This window comes from Gasterosteus aculeatus, chromosome 11, assembly GCF_964276395.1.
Source record: "Gasterosteus aculeatus chromosome 11, fGasAcu3.hap1.1, whole genome shotgun sequence".
In the NCBI taxonomy this organism is placed as follows: Eukaryota; Metazoa; Chordata; class Actinopteri; order Perciformes; family Gasterosteidae; genus Gasterosteus; species Gasterosteus aculeatus.
The window spans coordinates 12,657,931-12,677,486 of record NC_135699.1 but is presented as its reverse complement, the minus strand read 5'-3'; the positions used below and the strand labels follow the sequence as shown (position 1 = coordinate 12,677,486).

At 49.7% G+C, this 19,556-nt stretch overlaps 1 protein-coding gene across 1 annotated transcript in view; it reads left to right on the top strand.

The window, feature by feature from the left end:
* The first annotated feature begins 387 nt into the window (after window positions 1-387).
* The window catches only part of rai1 (retinoic acid induced 1), a 48,009-nt gene continuing 28,840 nt past the window's right edge, over window positions 388-19,556 (top strand). Inside the window, exon 1 of the mRNA XM_078083847.1 lies at window positions 388-708. The gene's annotated coding sequence lies outside the window, so the exon portion shown is untranslated. The remainder of the gene's footprint in view (window positions 709-19,556) is intronic.

The following is a 19,556-nucleotide window of genomic DNA, read 5'->3' as shown; positions in this document are numbered from 1 at the left end:
CATCAGCAACCTCTCTCTCTCTCCTTCTCTCACCCTGACAAACGCACCCACACACACACGCACCCACACACACACACACACACACACACACACACACACACACAACCACACACACACGCGTGCGCACGTATGCGCGCGGTGACTGCTTGACTCCCCGGCAGAGGCTGCAGGACCAACCCTCCCTCCCCCCTTCACCTCCTCTTCACCTCCCCTTCAACACCCCCCCCCCCCCCCCGAGCTAATTCCATTATTCCCGACTGGAGGGAAGAGGGGCTGTCTTCTAATTGCTTTCTCCCCCCCCCACCCCCCGAGACCCCCCTTTACTCTCTCTCTCTCCTCCACCTCCTGCTCTCCTCCAACACCCCCCACCCCCCTGCTTTTCAGCCCGCCCCTCAGCCCCGCGTGCACTCAACATGGCAGCAGACAGGCAGGGGAGGGAGGGGAGGTAGAGAGAGAGAGGGAGAGAGAGAGAGAGAGAGAGAGAGAGAGAGGGGGAGGCAGGCTGCCGCTATCAGAGGGAATACTGGTGCCATTTTCAGCATCGCAGGGTAAAAGGATTGAGCCTCGCCGCGGTCCGCTCGGCTCGGCTCAGCTCGGCTCGCCTCGGCTCGCTACGGCTGAACGAGAGGTGGATCGGAGGGACAACCAAAGGAGGAGAGAACGGCTGAGCCCCCCTCATCACCCCCGAACCCGCCCCCCCAAACGCAGGTACCACGCCGTCCCCTCCATTCGTTTCTCCTCCAGCAGGTACACGGGACGGGACGTGCAGGTGGAAGGGAGAGCAAGGTGCAACGGCGGAGGGGGAGTGCGCGCTCGCGCGCTCGCGTGTGTGTGCGTGCGTGCGTGTACCTCAACGTGTGTCCATGGCCATTTGGGGACAGCAGAGACTCTCCTGGGATTGTGTTCTATTTTCACTCACTGGTTGCTTTACAGACGCAAACGCGCACTCCGAAAACCAACATGCGCACAACATGACAAAAACAACAACAAAAACAACAACAACACACGCACAGCAGCATGTGCATGCGAAACCCATCGGAGGACATGCGGGGAAACACGAGGCTGAAGCCTCCTTGTTTGTTGGGGTTTGTGGGTCGTTGCGCGCAGCATCCCGGTCCGAGGATGAGTTGCGTAGCGCTGCAAGCAGAGCCGCGGCGTGTCGCGCACGCTGTTTACTCTGCTCGTTGCGTAAGGAGCCGTCTGAGACACGCACACGCTCTAATCTATGAAACCATGCACGGAGACGGATCCTGGTCCTTTTTAATCCGTCTGTATCCATCACTGTCCATGTATGTTGTATGCAGTGCTGCAGTGCGAGGATACTGCGCACATAGTTGGTATTTTTTAGTTACAGGTGAATACTTGTTTATGAATAAGAATAAGAGAGTGTGTGTGTGTGTGTGTGTGTGTGTGTGTGTGTGTGTGTGTGTGTGTGTGTGTGTGTGTGTGTGTGTGTGTGTGTGTGTGTGCGTCTAATATGCTGCATAGCCTCACTTTACCACAGCGGCTTTACCACACTGTGCCATTAAAAGATGCACTGAGACTGCAGTGTCACTGCTGACGGAAACTGATGCTGTACCAAAAGCCTCGCTCGCCCCGATGAGAGCGAGAGAGAGAGAGAGAGGATGAAAGTGAGGGATGGAGACAGAAGGAGGGAGGTGGAGAGGAGGGAGAGAGAGAGAGAGAGAGTAAAAAAACAAACACTGTGTGTCTCTGCGTGTGTCTGTGTGTGTGAGTACGGCTGGTCTGTTCATGAGTGCGTATGTGAGAGAGAGAGAGAGAGAGAGAGAGAGAGAGAGAGAGAGAGAGAGAGAGAGAGAGAGAGCAAGGGGGTACGACACAGATAACGCAGAGAGGTGGAAGAGAGGTGTTAGGGAGAGAAAACAGAGGTGAGATAGAGATCAGTGGCGGTGTGTGTGTGTGTGCGTGTGTGTGTGTTTACCTAGGAGGATGTGTGTGACTAAGTTCACAAGAGAGAAAGAACGATAGAGCGCGAGCGGGAGAGTGATAAGAGGTGAAGGGAAGGAAGAATAAATGAATGGAAGATGAGGGACTGATCCCCTATTGCCATGCAGCGACATGGCGGCCATCAACACGTAAACGTCTGCCCTGGAAAAAAGACCCAGTGTGGAACTGTGAAATGCTTCTTTGCATATAGTCCAGGCAAACAATATGTTTTGAATCTCAAGTGCAACAGTGCAACAATGCCTACAACATGTTTATCAACCTCTTTTCCGGAGGATGCAAATGTTTTAGCTGACTGGTTGTGCGTGCATGGTTTTTGTTTTGTGTGTTTGTTTGTGTATCATAACCTACGTATTGGTAAAAGTAATATTTCTGTAGTCCAAAAGCAATAGATGAGACACAGACAGAGAGACAAGAGCCCGCCCACCGGCGTGGCACAGCGCGGCACGGCACGGCCTGGCAACGCAACGTACCTCGAATACGCAAGTGGTGCTACACACACACAAGCTGAAGAACACTCCCCTTTTTACCCTGGCTTTTCTTCTTCACACACACACACACACACACACACATAATCCTCCCGTATCCTGCGTGATGCAACGCGATGAAAGGAAGCTGATTATCATGGAGATTGGGAGGCGTGTGGAGGGCAGGTTTGTGTGTGTGTGTGTGTGTGTGTGTGTGTGTGTGTGTGTGATGGTCAGTAAAGGGCACACTGAAATTGGCAACTCACTGCTGTGGTGAAATGAAAGGTGAGCGCTCCCCTCTGTGTCTCTCCCTCCCTCCCTTCCCCTCTCTGTCTCTCCGGTCTCAGACCAAAACAAATATACGAGGTCGTTTATATCAAATCTCCTAATTTTGCGTCGTGTTCAACTAGATCGTCGCACTTTCAGTTTGTATGTGTGTGTGTGTGTGCGCTTATGTGGACCAGACTATAAGCCTCAAGTGCCCACCTAATTGCCCCGGAGGCTTATTGTTATTTACTGTGGGGGGGGGGCTATTAGGCAGACACACAGAGAGAAAGACTGTTTGTCCCTCATTAAAGAGAACCGCCGCGAACACGAGCGGGGCTGTAGGGAGCGACCGGACCTCAGCACCGTCATTAAAAGCGCCCACACACACAGACACACAAACACACACACACACACACAAACACATTTAGCCGCTAATGAATGTGGACACCCCAACTATGACTCATATAGTTGTTCATATTCACCTCGGATGACAGTCTCTATTTCTTTATAAAAAATCGAAGCGAGTGTTCTCTCGAACCGAATGGTTCAACATCAGCATGGGAGCTCAGCACAAACGTACACATCCGGCACACGGTGCCAGGTCAACATGCCAGGGGCCCGACTGGCGGCAATCAATTTTGCTCCCTCGGGAAAATGCGTAGGAGCCCCTTAGCATTGTACTTTATTGGTGCATACTACCGCACAAGTTTTCGAACAATTCATCAAAGGTGCAGTAATTAATTGCCACACTAGAAACAACCTGTAGCTTTAAAGGCCCTCCGGGCCCTTTAGTCAATTCACCAAATTGTAACAAATTTCTAAATGGCCAGAAGACAAGTTGGAGCACGACTTTGATGAAGAGGCCTTATCACTGGAGCTCAGTCTGGCTACGTTTAAAGTACTCTACTATGCGGACAGCACAATGACATTCAGCCAGAGAACAGGAACCTAATTGAGAAGTAGTTGTGTTGTGTAATGTTGTGTATTATCTGTGGCAAACGGCAAACACACACAGAAAACCCACGCATGCTCCGGAAGGAGTAAACACGTTCTGCAACATGATGTCACACCCATCCCTAATACAAAAACAAACACAGAGTCGAAATACTGTCCCCCACATCCCTGCATGACACTATGGCTCCGTCTGCATCATACAACCTGACGCACACAAACGCACCGCGCATTTCCAGGAGCTTGAATGTATCGTTGGCGAGAATGTGATCGAGTACACACTGTTCCAGTGAACAGTGTACCATGGCTGATAACCTAGATCTGATTACGCACAGCAGCTCTTCGCATGCACAACTGTGAGTGTGTGTGTGTGTGTGTGTGTGTGTGTGTGTGTGTGTGTGTGTGTGTGTGCGCGCGCGTCCACTTGGGCCTAATGCAGTTTGCAGGTAATATGTTTTTATCGGGCAAGCCGGGACAGCGTCGGTGCAGTGTATTTGTCTACGGAGGGCTGACGTATTAGAGTGGGGGGGAACATGGGGGAGGGATGGAGGGGGGAGGAGCGGGCAGGGGGGAGGGGGGAGCGAAGGGTTACTGCAGGGAGAAGACAGAGGTTGGGATGAGAGAGAAGGCAAGGAGGGGTTAGAGAGGATGAGGATGAGGAGAGGCTCATCTGTATGCCGGTTGCCGTGTGCCGCTTGTTTGATCTGCAGGGAGTACTTAGTGCTGGATGGTGTGATGGTGCGATGCTGCAGCGCGGGGAAGGCAAAAATAAGGCTCCCGCAAGACCGTGTTTGTGCGAGGGAGGACGGGTGTGCGTGCGTAATTAGGTGCGAGGCGGTGGGTGCGGCACTTTGCTCATTAAAAGGATCTGGCTGCCGTTCAGCTCAGTACAGTTCATCAACTGTCCTTCACATGTCTCGTCCTCTTTCTCCTCTTCTTCACGGCCTCTGTCCTTCGTCCTGGTCCGCTCTCTTTGCCCCGGTCCCGGCATTAACGTGACAAAAAGCTGCTGGGGGGCCGGTGGTCCTGACAGTTGTAAAGGGGGCAGGGGGGGCATCTTCCATCACTGATGAGTATTTGATCAAAAGTGGCTCATTAGGGCCGAATGTGTCATGCTTGTAAAAGATCACTAATGAACACATTTGCACGCATCCGTACTAATAAGTGTATGTGTGAGTATATGCGTGTAAGTCTCACTTACACAAGTGCTTTTTGGAAAATAGAGTGAAATAACATAAACGCGTATGTGTTTTTTGACTCAGAAATGCATAAGTTTTTTTTTCAATACAGTGACTTCACTCTCTTTTGCATCATATGGAGAATGACATGTGCTTATTATTATTATTATTAAAGTTTTCAGCCTGAGTGGGCAATTGCAGAGTTTTATTTGCATGCAAAGCCGCTACGCACTGAAACCGGCAAGAAAGAGCGTCATTTTAGTTGAGGTGTACTTTCATGGACACATGTGTGTGTGTGTGTGTGTGTGTGTGTGTGTGTGTGTGTGTGTGTGCATTCAGCTAAGTGAGCGCCTCGCTAAGTAAAGCCTGTCCCGCTGCTGTTTAGCCGTCTGCCAAAAAGACAGAGAATGAAAGAGAGGGAGAGAAGAAACAAATTAGGCAGAGGGAAAAGAGCGATTTCAGGGGAGAGAGATGAAAGTCCTACTGGAAGGAGTGAAGAAGAAGGGCAGAGAAGCAGATGGAGGAAGCAAGAAGAGATACGGTGAGGGGAACAAATACAGATTGGCGCCCAGGCAGAGATCAGGGAGCTGTGGAGGCAGAGAAAGATGGATTGAGGGGAACAAAAAAAATGCAATTTGGATAATTTGAAGAAGAAGAAAAAAGCAGGAACAGAAAGATACAGATGTATGTTTGAGTGAGAGAGAGGAGAAACAGGAAGCAGGTTATTGGACGAGGCGACCGGCACGAATCGTGCTGGAACCTGAAGCTGTCGCCGGCTACGTCTCTCCTGTGTTCTCATCGCGCAGCAACAACGGCCCTTTGAAAAGTTTTCTACCCACCTGCCTCCCTCCTGCGCCTTCAAACGGCAGCTGGAGTTACATAATCCAGAGAGAAACGTTGACAAAAAGAGAGATCAGAGACGAATAGAGAGGGAGAGATGTGTCCTCTGCCGTGAGATGATACACAAAGACACCCACTACAAGCTGAAAATGTATCCACGTGCAGACAAGCATGACACAGTGTTCTTTCTTTGGCATTTTATCAATTAGGAAGCTTTGTGTTCTAATGACTTTAATGATGTACGCAATGATAAAAACGGCCCATGAGCCCAACCCGAGCTCTGCATTTGAAACAGGACACGTGTCCGGTCTGTGTGAGTGAATGTTTGTGTGTTCAGTTGTTGAGTGTATCAGGGGGCAGGTGGGTTTGTGCGTGAGTGGGCGGGTGCCATCTACGTGTGTTGTGTCAGAGCATGTAGGTTAGAATAGAAGCGACGCTCTGGGGAAAGCACTTAAGGCATCGCTGAATGCCTCTGCCATTTCATACCTGGTCATTTAACAACGGGATCGAAGTGACGCATGCATTCACCCAACATCACACTCATCCATCCAGATGTTATATAGGTGGCCAAAATGTAGCTTTTTCTAAAACTCCGTTTTCAGAATGGGATATGAAATGATAGTGATCAGATGACCATGTGTAACTGAGGAGTTCGAGGTGTAAGGTCAAAGGTCAAAGGGCCGCATGGCTCCGGTGCACAAACATTCCTCCTCCACACAGACACGATGATCTTTCCTCGAAGTCGAAACGAGCCAACGATAAATCCCAGCCGCCTTTATGTCTACGATTGTTGCATCCCTCAACCCCCCCCCTCCCCCTCGGCCTCCCTCCCCCGGAGTGCATTACCCGTACCCCACATGCAGGGCTGTTGCTAGGTTGCACACGCGTGTCTGCTTAAGTGTACGTGCCGGCTTGTGTGTGTGTGTGTGTACGTCTTGCTTGGCTGCCTCAGTGCTATGGACGCAATGTGGGTTCTCTGCCTGTGAATTAGCTTCCATAGCAACCGCTGCCACGCCGCCATCCAGCCAGGCGGGCGTGGAGGTGAACGCCGCCGTGGAAGCGGGGACAGGCCCGATGCCAAACCTGCGTATGGAGGGCACTCCGGCATGCGGAGGGTTACAGACAATGGGGCGTTGATGTGGCAGTGATGGGAGCTGTGTGTGTGTGTGGGGGGGTATTTAACAATGTGAATTTGTATGTGGATGCAAACAAAGTCAAAAGTAGTGACTTTGTTTGGTGCTCCTACAGTTTGCGTTCCTACTGTTTCTCTTCCTCCTTTGCTATTTTTGTTTACTGCTCAGCATCTCTCCTCTTTTCATCCCCTGTTCTCTCCCTGTTTGCGTTCCCTCTTCTGTCTCCCTCTCTGTTTGCTTTCCTCCTCTCTTCTCTCATGTCTCTCGAAAGAGAAAGAGGTTGCGGCATCGCGGAGGTGGGTGTAACGCGGGGGCAGAGGAGATTTTTATTTTTATTAGAGTGTTATTGTCAGAGCCATCACCTTGGTAACGCACAGATATGCATATGCATCACAGTCAAAGTTTGGCACAAAACAAAAAAAGCGGGCCCAATGGTACACAACTCACGCGGTGAGCTTGAAGTCAACCGAACACAAGGACAAAACACCAAATTAAAAACATACAGAATGACTCAGACGCCAAACGTCGGCGTTTAATCTAGATGATCGCCACATCCCAAGGCGAGCCGTTCGGTCCCCCAGACAAAGGGGCGGTGAGGCGCATATTCGGGACGTGGCTAATTGCCAATGTTCTCATGCAGAGAAGACATGAAGGAGATGCTAATGACCTCTTGCTCAGATGTACTTTTTGTATGTCTAGCTGTAGTCATGGTAGCCAGGATGAAAGCACAGATACATACTCAGATATTCACACACAAAAAGTGACCTGTGGCTTGGATGAGGGATAAACCTGTGCCAACATTTGAAATTAAATTATAATTTGATATCAGCAATTATCTCTAGTTAGGATGTATTTCTGGAATGGTGAACAAAACATAATGAATGCGGAGAATGGCGCTTCCAGGCTTTTTGTGCTTTAAAAATTGCTTTAATAATACGTATCACCTTTTCTGTGGAGATAATAACATATGTGTTGAGGCTTTACACAAAGACGGGAAGGAAAAAGAGAAAGAAAGGGAGAAAGAGAGTGAAGGCTGCTGAAGTACCTTGTAGGGACCAAGAATAGTAATCAATCACACACGTGCACGCACATTTACACTCCCACAAAAACGCACAAACACACAGGCAAATACACGCAAAGCACAGCTGGGCCGTGGAGAAGCCATCTGTACCGCCAGAATAGCGTGCACGAGTGTGCGTCCAACGTGTGCGCACGTAGGTGTGAGTTCGCATTTTCTCTCACGTTGGCGACCGCGTGCATGTGCATGTGCATGCAACCACAATCAGGATCAAGTTCCAATTTTGTCGGCTGTGTCACATCTTAGGGCGTGGGGAGGCACTCACACAAGCCCGCATTTACATGCATCGCACTCTTTTTGCCAACGCGCGCATGCACACGCACACAAACACACACGGACGGACGTGGGGACTCATGCATAAGCATTAACCCTCACCTGCTGCCATAGGCTACATAGCAATGCATATTAAAAAGACCAGGATGGAGGGCCACAGAGTGCAGAGGGAGATGGATGAGACAAGAGACGGATGCAGTGAAGACAGGACGGCCTGTTTGGACGGCCAGAGTCATCTTTGATGAGATCTAGGTGAGAGAGGACGATGCAAACTTATCCCGGCTTGACAACAGTCGAGCAGCCTGGGGATTCATTTAAATTCATTAGCTCAGAAGGCTAATAACACAATCCGTGTGAAACGCTTGAATGGAGCGCCGTCAAACAATCGCACAACATCGATCTTCCTGTAAAACAACTATAGGCTCGTCACCTGGGTGGTGGAATTAGCTTACGCGGGCAACAATTCACAGCTACCGAAGCAGTCCCCCCCCCCAGCATTGAATTAGAATAGGTAAGCCGCGGCCCAATGTAGCATTTTGCGTGTTAGGTCGTGTTAGGTGAGTCACAAGCTTTGCTGGGAGAAGCCACAGCACAGATTTAAACATTAGAGCAGTCAACAAACCCTGGGCCATATCTCTGTGGCCACATTTAATCATGTGCGTTGACACCCACCGACACACAGGCGCAGACGCACAAAAAAACCTCATAATAAAAACACATACAGAACACAAACAAACTAGAGGACAGATTTTTCATGACGTAAACAAACTCTGGGGAAAGACCAAAACCAACAGTGAATTGATCCTACTAACAAGTACAGTACTCTTCTATGCCAGAGAGCTCTGTTGTTGGGAAAAAAGAATTTAAGAAACACGTCGTTTGGACTAACAAGAGCATTGTAGCTTCTTTTTGAGTCAAACCTACAGCGAGAACAGACTGATGTATGGAAATAGTCCCCTGCCTATTAGCACTCTCATATTAGCTGTTTATAGAAAATTGTGTAGCCTTATCTTATAAATTAAACTTCATTCTTGTGAGCCTTTTTTATTTTAAGGGAATGAGCCAATCGTATTTAACGCCACAACTACTTAAAACATGCAGCTGCAGCTTTGAATAATGAGTGAACTCTACTCTACTACAAATTTAGCCAAATAAAAAAAACTAAAACATTGTTTTGGTCTCACGATTTGCGACACGAAGCAAATGATAGAAGAACTTTTTACCCCTTTTAAAACGTGGTTCTTTTTTTATACTTTGTTTATACTTCTTTTTGCTACTTTGCAAGGTCCGTCCCCCTTTTTCGGGAGCAGGAAACCTTCTCATCGCTTTGTCTCCACTCCCCTTACATTCTCTCACTATACCTCTCCCCCTTAACAGCACCTCATCACATGACGCCACCTTTCGAGTTACCCCCCTCTCACTCTCTTTATCTTCTATCTCAGAGCCTCCGTCTTCCTCTTCCCCATCTCGCCTCCCTGTAACCTTTTCATGCCGTTGCTCTCTTCGCTTGCCTTTTTCCACTCCCTTCCTCTCGCTGGTTTACGCGCAGACGTCCCTCTCGCGATCCGTCTTAGCTCTCGATTTTTCAGTCTTTCCATCGTTCTAAGCGTCAACATCCTACAGCCCGCTCCGCCTCCTCTCTCCCTCTTTCTTTCCCTCCTTCCTTCCTTTTTCATCTCCGGCTCACATCACATCTGCAAGTCTAACACCAACCGCTTCCCTTTTCAGCATGCTTCCCTCACCACTTTTACACTCATTATTGGATCTGTTCTCCTCCCTCCCCGCCCCTCCATCTCACTTTCGCGATGACGCATGAATGCATATTTCTGTCTTTCGCGAGCAGCCACATGCTCAGGCGTCGGCGCGCAGTGCATCCTTTTCCCGGTTAATGAATTCAGCGTGCCTAATGTCATCTTCAAGGTTAACAGCTGAGGCGCTAATGCCGAGCGGATCTTGGGGTCGTTGCCGCTGTAGGAAACACTGAGACGCTCTCACCGATTGGTGTGCACTAGTAAGTATTTTAGGGGCTGGAAATGATGTCGTCTGATGACCTTCATCCATGCGTCGTCAAGGAAAACATCGAAGGATAATTAATAATCCTCCTAATCAAATGGTAATTATTGCCATGAATGTTTGGAACTCAAGGCAATCAACTGTAGGGAATTGCACGCTGTTCAAGCCTCAGCCCTCTATCTTTGTCCCCTCGTTTATGTTCATTAATGTGAAGAGCCGCCATTGTTCCATGGATAATTCATTGACATGCATGGCAGCGGCTCCCACGTGTTTGTTTGCGCGTGTGTGTGTGTGTGTGTGTGTGTGTGTGTGCGTGCGTGCGTTCGCCGCGGCGGGGAAACGGACGCAAAAGGCATGACAAGAAAATAACCTTCCCTCCCTCACTCGTCTGTTGCGATGACGAGACGCCTCTCTCTTTCTTTTTTTTCGCCCCCCTCTATTTTTATCCCCCCTACTCTGCCCCACCGTCTCCGTCGCTCCCTCCATCTCTCCCTCTCTCTCTCTCTCCCTCTCCCTCTCCCTCTCTCTCTCCCCCTCTCTCTCTCCCTCTCTCTCTCTGTCTCTCTCTGTCTCTCTCTCACTCATTCGGCCTCTCTGTCCTTGGGTGTCTGCAGCCAGCTGTGTCTTCGGGCCATTAGTGCCTCCCCCCACCCCTCTCCATCCATTTTCCCCATCACTGATTCCTCCAGCAGACTTCACCCCCCTCCCCCATCACGCTCTTAGTCCTCCCCTCTCCTCCTCCTCCTCCTCCTCCTCCTCCTCCTCCCCTCGCACCCCTCAGTCCATGTGACCACTGGGACTCCATTGTCACAGCAACCGCCGATAATAGTCTCGTCCTCGGCCCGGCATTCCGTTACGCCACTGCACCAAAATTAGATGTTTACCGAGACGCGTCTGTAAACATCCGCCGACATCTACGAACGCACAAACAAAAAAAACTGACGCATCAGATAAAAACACCAGCGACCACATGTCTAATGTTCGTATAGCACATTGCTGCCATCGCTACGCGAACACACCCGCCCACCCGCCACCAAATCTACACCGTCAGCATCCTCCCCTTTCTGTTTATGTAAACATCTTGTCGTGCTGCCGGCCTCTCGCGTTATGGAAAGTTATTGCGCTGCATAATGTAGTGGCATTTACTCCTCTGCACGCCACCCTCTAACTCACCCGTCGTGTGAAAGGCGTGATTGATGTCCCACCGCGGTGCGGCGTCTTCGGACACACGGCAGAGGAGAAAGGAGCAGGTTCGCCTTTGTGTCCCCGATGTGTCTGGCAGGGAAGCACGAGAGAGCTTCCGGGGCACACGTGGTGATGAGGTCGTAATTGAGTTGGGTTTTATTCTTTTATATCACCAACGTGAAACTGAAGTGAGAGCAAAAGGACTTAGTTCTGTGAATGACCGTTTTTTGTGGGTTTAGTAAGCAGCCCATCATGTCATCTAATTGCCTGACTACCCATCAGATTTACCCGGTCACCCCTTAGGGGGGGTCCAGAGAACCACCGGACGACGAGTAGTTAAGGCCAGGCTGGATTGAGGGGTGGGATGAGTTGGTCAAATTTTCTCATTTAAAAAAAAAAATCAAGGTATTAACATATTTGCTGGAGTAGATTCTGTGGAAATTAAAGAAGAGAAGATTTTGTTACCCAGAAAAATGTAAGTACTTCATCACATTGGAACGCTGGCCACCACGGTCTAAGGTCACACTTGAAATTCAAACCAGCTCCCCGCATGGGGATGGCGGAGGGGCCAGCGAGCAGCTAAGAGGGCAAAAAGCGCAGTGTTGACGGAGCTCACCGTGAAGACGAACGCTAGGAGCAAATCATTTAAATGGCTTTGAGGTTTTTGCATGTCTGTTATTTACGTATGCTTGATATTAAAGTGTATACGTGTGCTTCTGCATTTGTGTGTGTGTGCGTGTGTGTGTGTGTGTGTGTGTGTGTGTGTGTGTGCAGTGATGGAAGTGTCGTAGGTTCATGAATCCCGAAAGCCTCAATGGCAAAATTACGCCCGTCCAACACACACACACACACACACAAACACACCCACTGTCTCGCACAACCCATTTAGTTCCCTTTAAACCTCTGGACGACAATAAAAATGGGTCATCTCAAAAATGGGGGGGCACTTATGCAGAGACATGTACACAAAATGATGGCCCATTGCATAATTTGTATCCCCCCATCCTGTCAGCAAACCCCCCTTCTCCTCTCATCCTTTCTCCTGCATGCTCCTTCTGCCCATCCATCCATCACCCCCACCCCCTACTGCCCCCCACCCCATCTCCCCCTCCACCCCTCCAACCACTCTATTGATTGAGCCATTCAATTTCCGGCTGTAATTCAACTACACTGTTGCACTTGAATATGCAAATGACCCCACAGGGGTTGCCGGTGCTGTTGTTGTCATGGTAACCCCTCATCACACAGAAAGAGCACACGCGCACAGGACGTCGTCGCACACGAAAGCGGCCTCCTGTGGCTTCAGGAAGGAGAGACAAGGTGAAATGTGTGTGTGTGTGTGTGTGTGTGTGTGTGTGTGTGTGTGTGTGTGTGTATGTGTGTGTGTGTGTGTGTGTGTGTGTGTTATGAGTGACCGCTGTGCTCCTGTGAAACAGAAAATTTGACAGTGGCATGAGAATTGGCCGGGGCCAAAATGACCTCACCGTACCCTTGGGTGTTTGTGTGAGTGTGTGTGTGTGTGTACGTAGGTGCGCGTGTCTGTGTGAGCATCTGCGATTGTGCGCGCGTCTTTGTGAGAGAGGAAGACTGTGTCCATTGCCTTGCCGCGTGCTCTTCTCCTCCCCCCCCCCCCTCCACACACACACACACAAACAACCCCACCCCCCTCACACCATGTGCAGCCCTCTAATCGCACTGACAGGACAGCAGCACTCCGTGTAGCTTCTGCCGCCGCGCATGCACAGAAACACAGGGAACATAAACATTCAGGGTTTTAACACTGACCATGTTTTCTACTTTCTCGCTCATGCACACCTGTCAACGCAAACAAACGCGCACATGCGCGCGCACACACACACACACACTGTTTTTATGAGCCAACGCTGTTGTGTGTCGTCACTGCGCTCCTCTCCCTCTGTGCCACTGTCTGTCTCTGTATGTTGCTTTAGGGACATTTTTAGGTCACAAGGATGTTACAACAGTCTGTGTGCGCCTGCGCGTGTGCATGTGCGCGCGCGTGTGTGTGTGTGTGTGTGGTCATAGGGGAACAAGAGAGCGCCTGTGTTTACTCCAATATGCGATTCAATCTGTGAACGTGATATTAGCATGTGTTCAATAGTTTTTTGATGTATTCAGTAACAATTTTTGAAATACACATCTTGCGTTTCTGTTTAGTTTTTTTTAAATGTATGCCTGCTTAGGTGGGATTCTTTCTCTCTGTCGGCCCTTAACCGATCAATTATTAATGCAGCTCAATGAAGCGAGGGCGTTGGATGACGCGGTCGGGGTTAAAGCGCTCAGAAGGCAGCCGGGGCCCCGTGTCTCTCTCTCATGAACACTGACACTTCCATTTGGGTACGAATCAAGAAGGAAACATTTTCTCTCCCCGGCGAGGAAACAAACGCCTCAAATAGTGGTTTTGTCTGAGCTCAATTTTGGGAGCAAGTGGAAAGTCCCCCCCGGGCATATATGGGGGAGTGCATGTATGTGCGTGTGCGCTCCCTGCTAGGCAAATGAGCCTTTCAGTATGCGGCGCAGGCCTCTCTCTGGTGGCAGGCAGATGACAGTGCAGTGATTGGGCTGATTTCACCGAGGACGTGAGGGGAAATCTGAAGGCTGCCTGAGGGCTCGGGCGCTTATCACCTCCCCGCACACGAGCGAGCGCGCGCACGGAGCGCGCGTGCACAAACCCCCAACGTCGAACTTCTCGCGGCCCTTAAACGCACGGACAGGCGCGCTCTGCACTCTCTCTCCACTTTATTACATAGTTGATTATCAAAAGCCTCTCGTGGGTCTGCGAGCACGGTAGGTGTGTACGTGTGTGAGACCGATCATTAGCGGGGCAGGTGGGCGTAAGGGGGAAACGATAGTATGAGGTTGGGATGCACTCCCCAAGACAATCACTGACAATTCATCACGGGATAAGTGGCAGTTAATATATGACACCAACAGAGTTTGGATGAGGGGTTTGGGGACTTTTTTTTCTCATATTCTGCATCGTGGCGCCTTCAACATGGTGCTGCTTTCTTATCCTGAAACTTTGAAAGGTTTAAAAGGTATATGATTCAGTATAGGGGGCTTTTGGCATATGGGGTTAAACTACGACCACTAAGTGTTCTTTGGGCTTTTTAGCTTCTATGAAATTGAAAATTATATTTTAATTCACACAAAGAGTAAAGAGTCAGTGGAATCAAGTTTACCCGATGATTAACAGCTTCAAGCTACCAGAGTGAATTTGTCCATTCGTGGTGCAATGCAAACAACCTTCACTATTTGAGCTGCTGCGGAAGCCACAGGAACTACAATCTATTAGCTGTCAGATTATTGATCGCACTGTTTCCACTGCAATCATAGCATAGCTTTACTACCATTTACTACAATTATACCAAAAGTGCAGTTTATCAATCACCCACTAATTCATCCTAACTGAATACAGCTGGATTGTTGCTGATAAGTTGACATGTTGTTGCCACGAGAGCCAATGTCTCATCGTGCCCTCCTTGATGACTGCGGCTGATTCCCATCCTGCTCCGGGAGTCATTCAGCGCTTGTAATCGCGTGCCAAACCGTCGCGGCAATGCACTTTCACTTCGGTTCACGAGGAGTGCAGCAATTTAAAATAAATTACCTTTGATGGCTCACAATAGATTGAATAAGGACTGTGAACGCAGCAGGCTAAAAGAGGATTGACAAATGACAAACGATAAATGGGGAGGTTAAGGGGCTGTGAGAAGTCTTTCGTATCGCTCCATTTGGTAAAAAGTGACTCAATAGCTGCTGTCGGATGGAAAAAGACGTCAGGCGGCCCGGCTCTTCCGTCGGATCTGCTTGCCCGTCGCCCGTCTTCTTGTCCATCCTGCTGTCAGTATTTCTATTCTATTTGTCTGTCCACGGCACACATCTGTCTGCAGCAGGAAAGACCGTGAATTAAACATCTGAGATTCTCCCTCCCTCTGTCCTTGGTTCCTACCCCCCTTGCTCTGCTCTTCTCTACCCTCCTCCCCTGTCCCACGCGCTCGCCCCCGACTCTACGTCTTCTTCCTCCCTTCATCTCTGCCCTTCCCCTCTTTTCTCACTGGGCTGGATAGGGAGAGAGAGAGGGAGAGCGAGGGAGTGTAGGTGAGGGACGGTGCGAGGAGGCGGAGGACTGGAAGGGAGAGGAGATCATAGAGGAGATGAGGCCGCGTGGCGCGAATGGATGGACAGATGCATTGATAAGGGCCGCCGGCTCCACAGCACGCTCGCTGAATATCCAATCTCTCTCTCCCTCCGTCTCTCGTATCTCTTTTTCATTTCAGGACTAATGCTCCCGTAGCCTTCAAATGTCAGTCGAGTACGGCAGCCTATTAGATGGTTAGAGTGGCTGACAGCTCTCTCTCTCTCCCTCTTGCCTTCTTGCACACATCCAGATCGGAATGCTTGTCTAAAGCTTTCGCTGTCATTGGGAACAGGTGAGAGCGGGGAGACACCGAGCGAGCCTTGCATGCCAGCGAAGGACCCGCTCGCATGTCCTCCCAGAAAACGCCACTCCACCTCACGTAACTCACTACATTTGCTCAAGCGGGCTACTGCATTTAATCCTGCCATCAATATTTAATGGTGGCTGACTGCTTGTGCGACGGTTCGAAGGGAATCCAAAGGAATATCATCTGACGGCGCACTCTGGAATCCAAAGCATTTTAAAGCAATTTCTTCAGCTCGTGTTTTGGATTTTACAGGCTGCCGCTCCGCCGTTTTGGGCTCACAGCGTTCAGCAGAGTTATTTCCAGCCGAATAACAGCGCTCTAACTGCACACTCTCCTGCTGAGCACCAAACAGTAGAGGGACACTGTTACTTAACAGCTGGTGAGCATAGAGCAGCTAAAGAGACAGATATTTCTCTCAGGAGTTGGCGAAGAGCAAAACAGAAGTAGAAGAGAATAAATAATGCACCAGGTGAACAGCAAGACAGACATACTGGGTGTTGAAATAATCAACCGCTTACTAACAATGGAGTTCATCATGTCAACTTCAATAGGAATCCTATTGAATGATGTGAAGCTGACGGATACTCTGAATGCTTTTCTGATGAGACTGAATTAAGTAATATTGTAAATGCAGAATGTCTAAATATATATATACGCGAATGCATATTAATAAGGGAGAGAAACACAAAGAGAACGGCATGAAACAGAGGATTAGCGGCTGAGTTAGCCTGCATGAAATCCCCTTTTCCTCTTGGAAGAAGAAGGCAATTGTCCACATTATACAAAAGAGTAAGAGAGGGAGGCATGGGGAGGGAAGGGAGGGAAGGGAGGGGGGGTGTGAGGAGGCAGGCAAAGAATCGGACTAAATCCATCCTTGTTTTTTCATGTTTACCCCGCGCCCCACCTGTGACATCACTCGCACTCATCAATACAGGAAGCTGTTTTTACTCTTTCCTTGTTTGGCAAGGAGGGAGGAATGGAGAGAAAAGTGACATTGGCCTTGAAGCCTGCTATTGTCTATTGCCTCCAGGACAGCCAGCCGACCAGGCAGCGCGAGAGAGAGAGAGAGAGAGAGAGAGAGCGAGAGAGAGAGAGAGAGAGAGAGAGAGAGAGAGAGAGAGAGAGAGAGCGAGAGAGAGAGAGAGAGAGAGAGAGAGAGAGAGAGAGAGAGAGAGAGAGAGAGAAAGAGGCGGAGAGAGAGAGATAGCAAGGGAGAGACGGTTGCCATGGTTACTTTCCGGGAGATGCGAGCACTTGTTTATCTGTTGGCCGAGGGAGCGTGCGCGACGGGCCCTCTCGCTGGGCAGATGTGTGTGCATGTGTGCGTGTGTGTGTGTGTGTGTGTGACTAACACCAGGACTCATAAACTGAAGCTTCAACGCTTTTCTTTGTAAACAAAGCAGTTTGTGCGCACACACACATACACACACACACACACCTCTGCAATAGAACGCCTATTACATAGAGCTTACCAACTGTGCATTATTGAGCCAACAGGAGTGGACTGATGCAACCAAATTGGCCGCGCGTAAGATGAGCACCTGCAGAAGAGTCCGGGAGGGAGAGAAAAAGAGAAAAAAGAGATAGAAACACAAAAGTTAGAAGAGGCATATGAGAACACAAGACAAAAAGTGGGACAAAAACAAGGCAGAGAGCAATGCAGTGGGAGAAAGTCAATGAGACAGAAATAGAAGAAAAGAAAAAGTCAATGGAAACCGCAAGAAAACCAGAAGAGGATAAAAGAAGAAAACATCAGAATCTGAGGGAGGAAATGTGACGTGATGAGATGACTGATGTGAAGAGATGCGAAGCGACGAGTTCCAACCGGAGCACGCTGCCATGTTAGCAGCCCCGGTCCCATAAAGCGAGGCACTGCAGGCTCTGTAGTATGTAACACGCCACAGACACAAAGTCACAGGGCCGCTCCGGCGCTGCTGCCTCACACGTCACCACACGCAGACGCACACGCAAACACACACAGAGGCTGCTGGCACGTAAAAAACTTCAACCGCACGGGATTGCCTTGGCTTTTTTTTATCCTTTTTTTTTTAACTCACAAGATGAGGTCATGCATATTTATAAAAGAAAAAAAGGGTAAATTATTGCACACTGTGCACACAGAAAGGTTCCCATGGAGTCCGTGCGCCAGCGGTGTCGTCTCCGGGCCGACGTGATGAGGGGAACACACACACTCGCCCATTACCTCAGACAGATAGACCTGCAAGGCCATCAGGCTCATTTGCGGCGAGACAACTTGTGTAGGCGTGTGCCTCCCGTGTTCGCGTGTCCCCGTTTCTTCCCCATGCGAGGTGAGAGCGCCAGAGTTGCTTTTCTTAAAATAACAAGCTGGGCCTTTCCCCTCAGGACAGCAGACAAGCATCCCGCGAGCTGCCCGGTCCTGGGCCGCCCCATTTCACCGCTCAATCCATCTCCCTCTTTCTCACTTTCACTTCAGGCCTTCCCCGGTCTCCATGAATCACACACGGCGGTGGCCCAATAAGCGAAGGTTCCTCTCCACCGTTCCGCTGTTTACATTAAAGGAGAAAATGAAGATGAGCCCCGCAAACCAACTGAAATGATCAAAGACAGGGAAAGGCGGCATCACAGATGTTAGACGCACACAAACACGCACAGGCTAACAAGGTGTACCACTTTCAGCTAAGCTTAATGACCTCTCTTCCGGCTAGCTGGCCTGGAAAAGGCAGCGGTCAGCAGCCCAGGAGCCCATCTATCCAACAGGCTCTAATTCGCATCAGCCTCTGCACTTCAGCCGCAAATCCCTCCGCTCCGCAGGTGGACGCAGCGAGAATATAGGCCTCATTCTCTCAATTAATTCTTCTCTGTGTGCGTGGTGCTGAAATAACCGCAGTGCCTAAACGGGAAAGAGTGAACAAATGAAAGCGGCAAATGGTTCCGAGGACTTAGCGGCGTCTTATTTCGTCACTACAAACGTTTTATTTTATTGCATAAGGGAAATATGGGATGTAAGCACATTTGTGGATATGTTGCTCAGAAGATGGAGAGAAGAATAGTGACAAAATCGTACCCTGGACGAATGCGTGTTTGCATCACGAGTGATGTTTTGAGACAGCAAGTGCATGAATTCTTCATGCGCTTATCCTGCTTGACCCAGAGATGCATGTGCCTGCCTGTGTTTGGAGGCCGTATTTGCTTTCAAACCACTGTGTGTGTGTGTGTGTGTGTGTGTGTGTGTGTGTGTGTGTGTGTGTGCGCGCGTGTTTGTGTGTGCATATCTGTGTGTGTGGGGTGGGGGTGGGGGGTCCTCTTAGTAGGGGAAGATACAAGCGAGTAAGGCCTGCAGGCATCTGGGCTGTATGGAAATTAGGGGAAGTGCCGCTGTGAAGCAGGTGATGGAAGAGACAGGGGAGGAGAGGACAGAGGGACGGGAAGTAAAGGAGGAAGAATAGATAATGAGGACTCTGATGAGAAGGATGGAGAGCCCTGAACAGAGACGTCCCAGAGATGAAGAGTGGTACGAAAGGAGGGAGACGGCGCGGTGGAGAGGGGTTACGAATGTGGGGGGGGGGGTGCGGGAAACAGCTGCCACTAGTGGCGGCTGTGGAAATAAATAATGGATGGAGGGGAGGAGGAGGGAGGAAATGAAAGGAGAACACAAAATGAACAACAGAGAGAGAGAACGGCGTATTCTGAGGTGAAGGCAAAAAACGGTGAGTAGGTAAAAGTACAAAAAGGCCGTCAGGAAATGATTTCCAATAAGA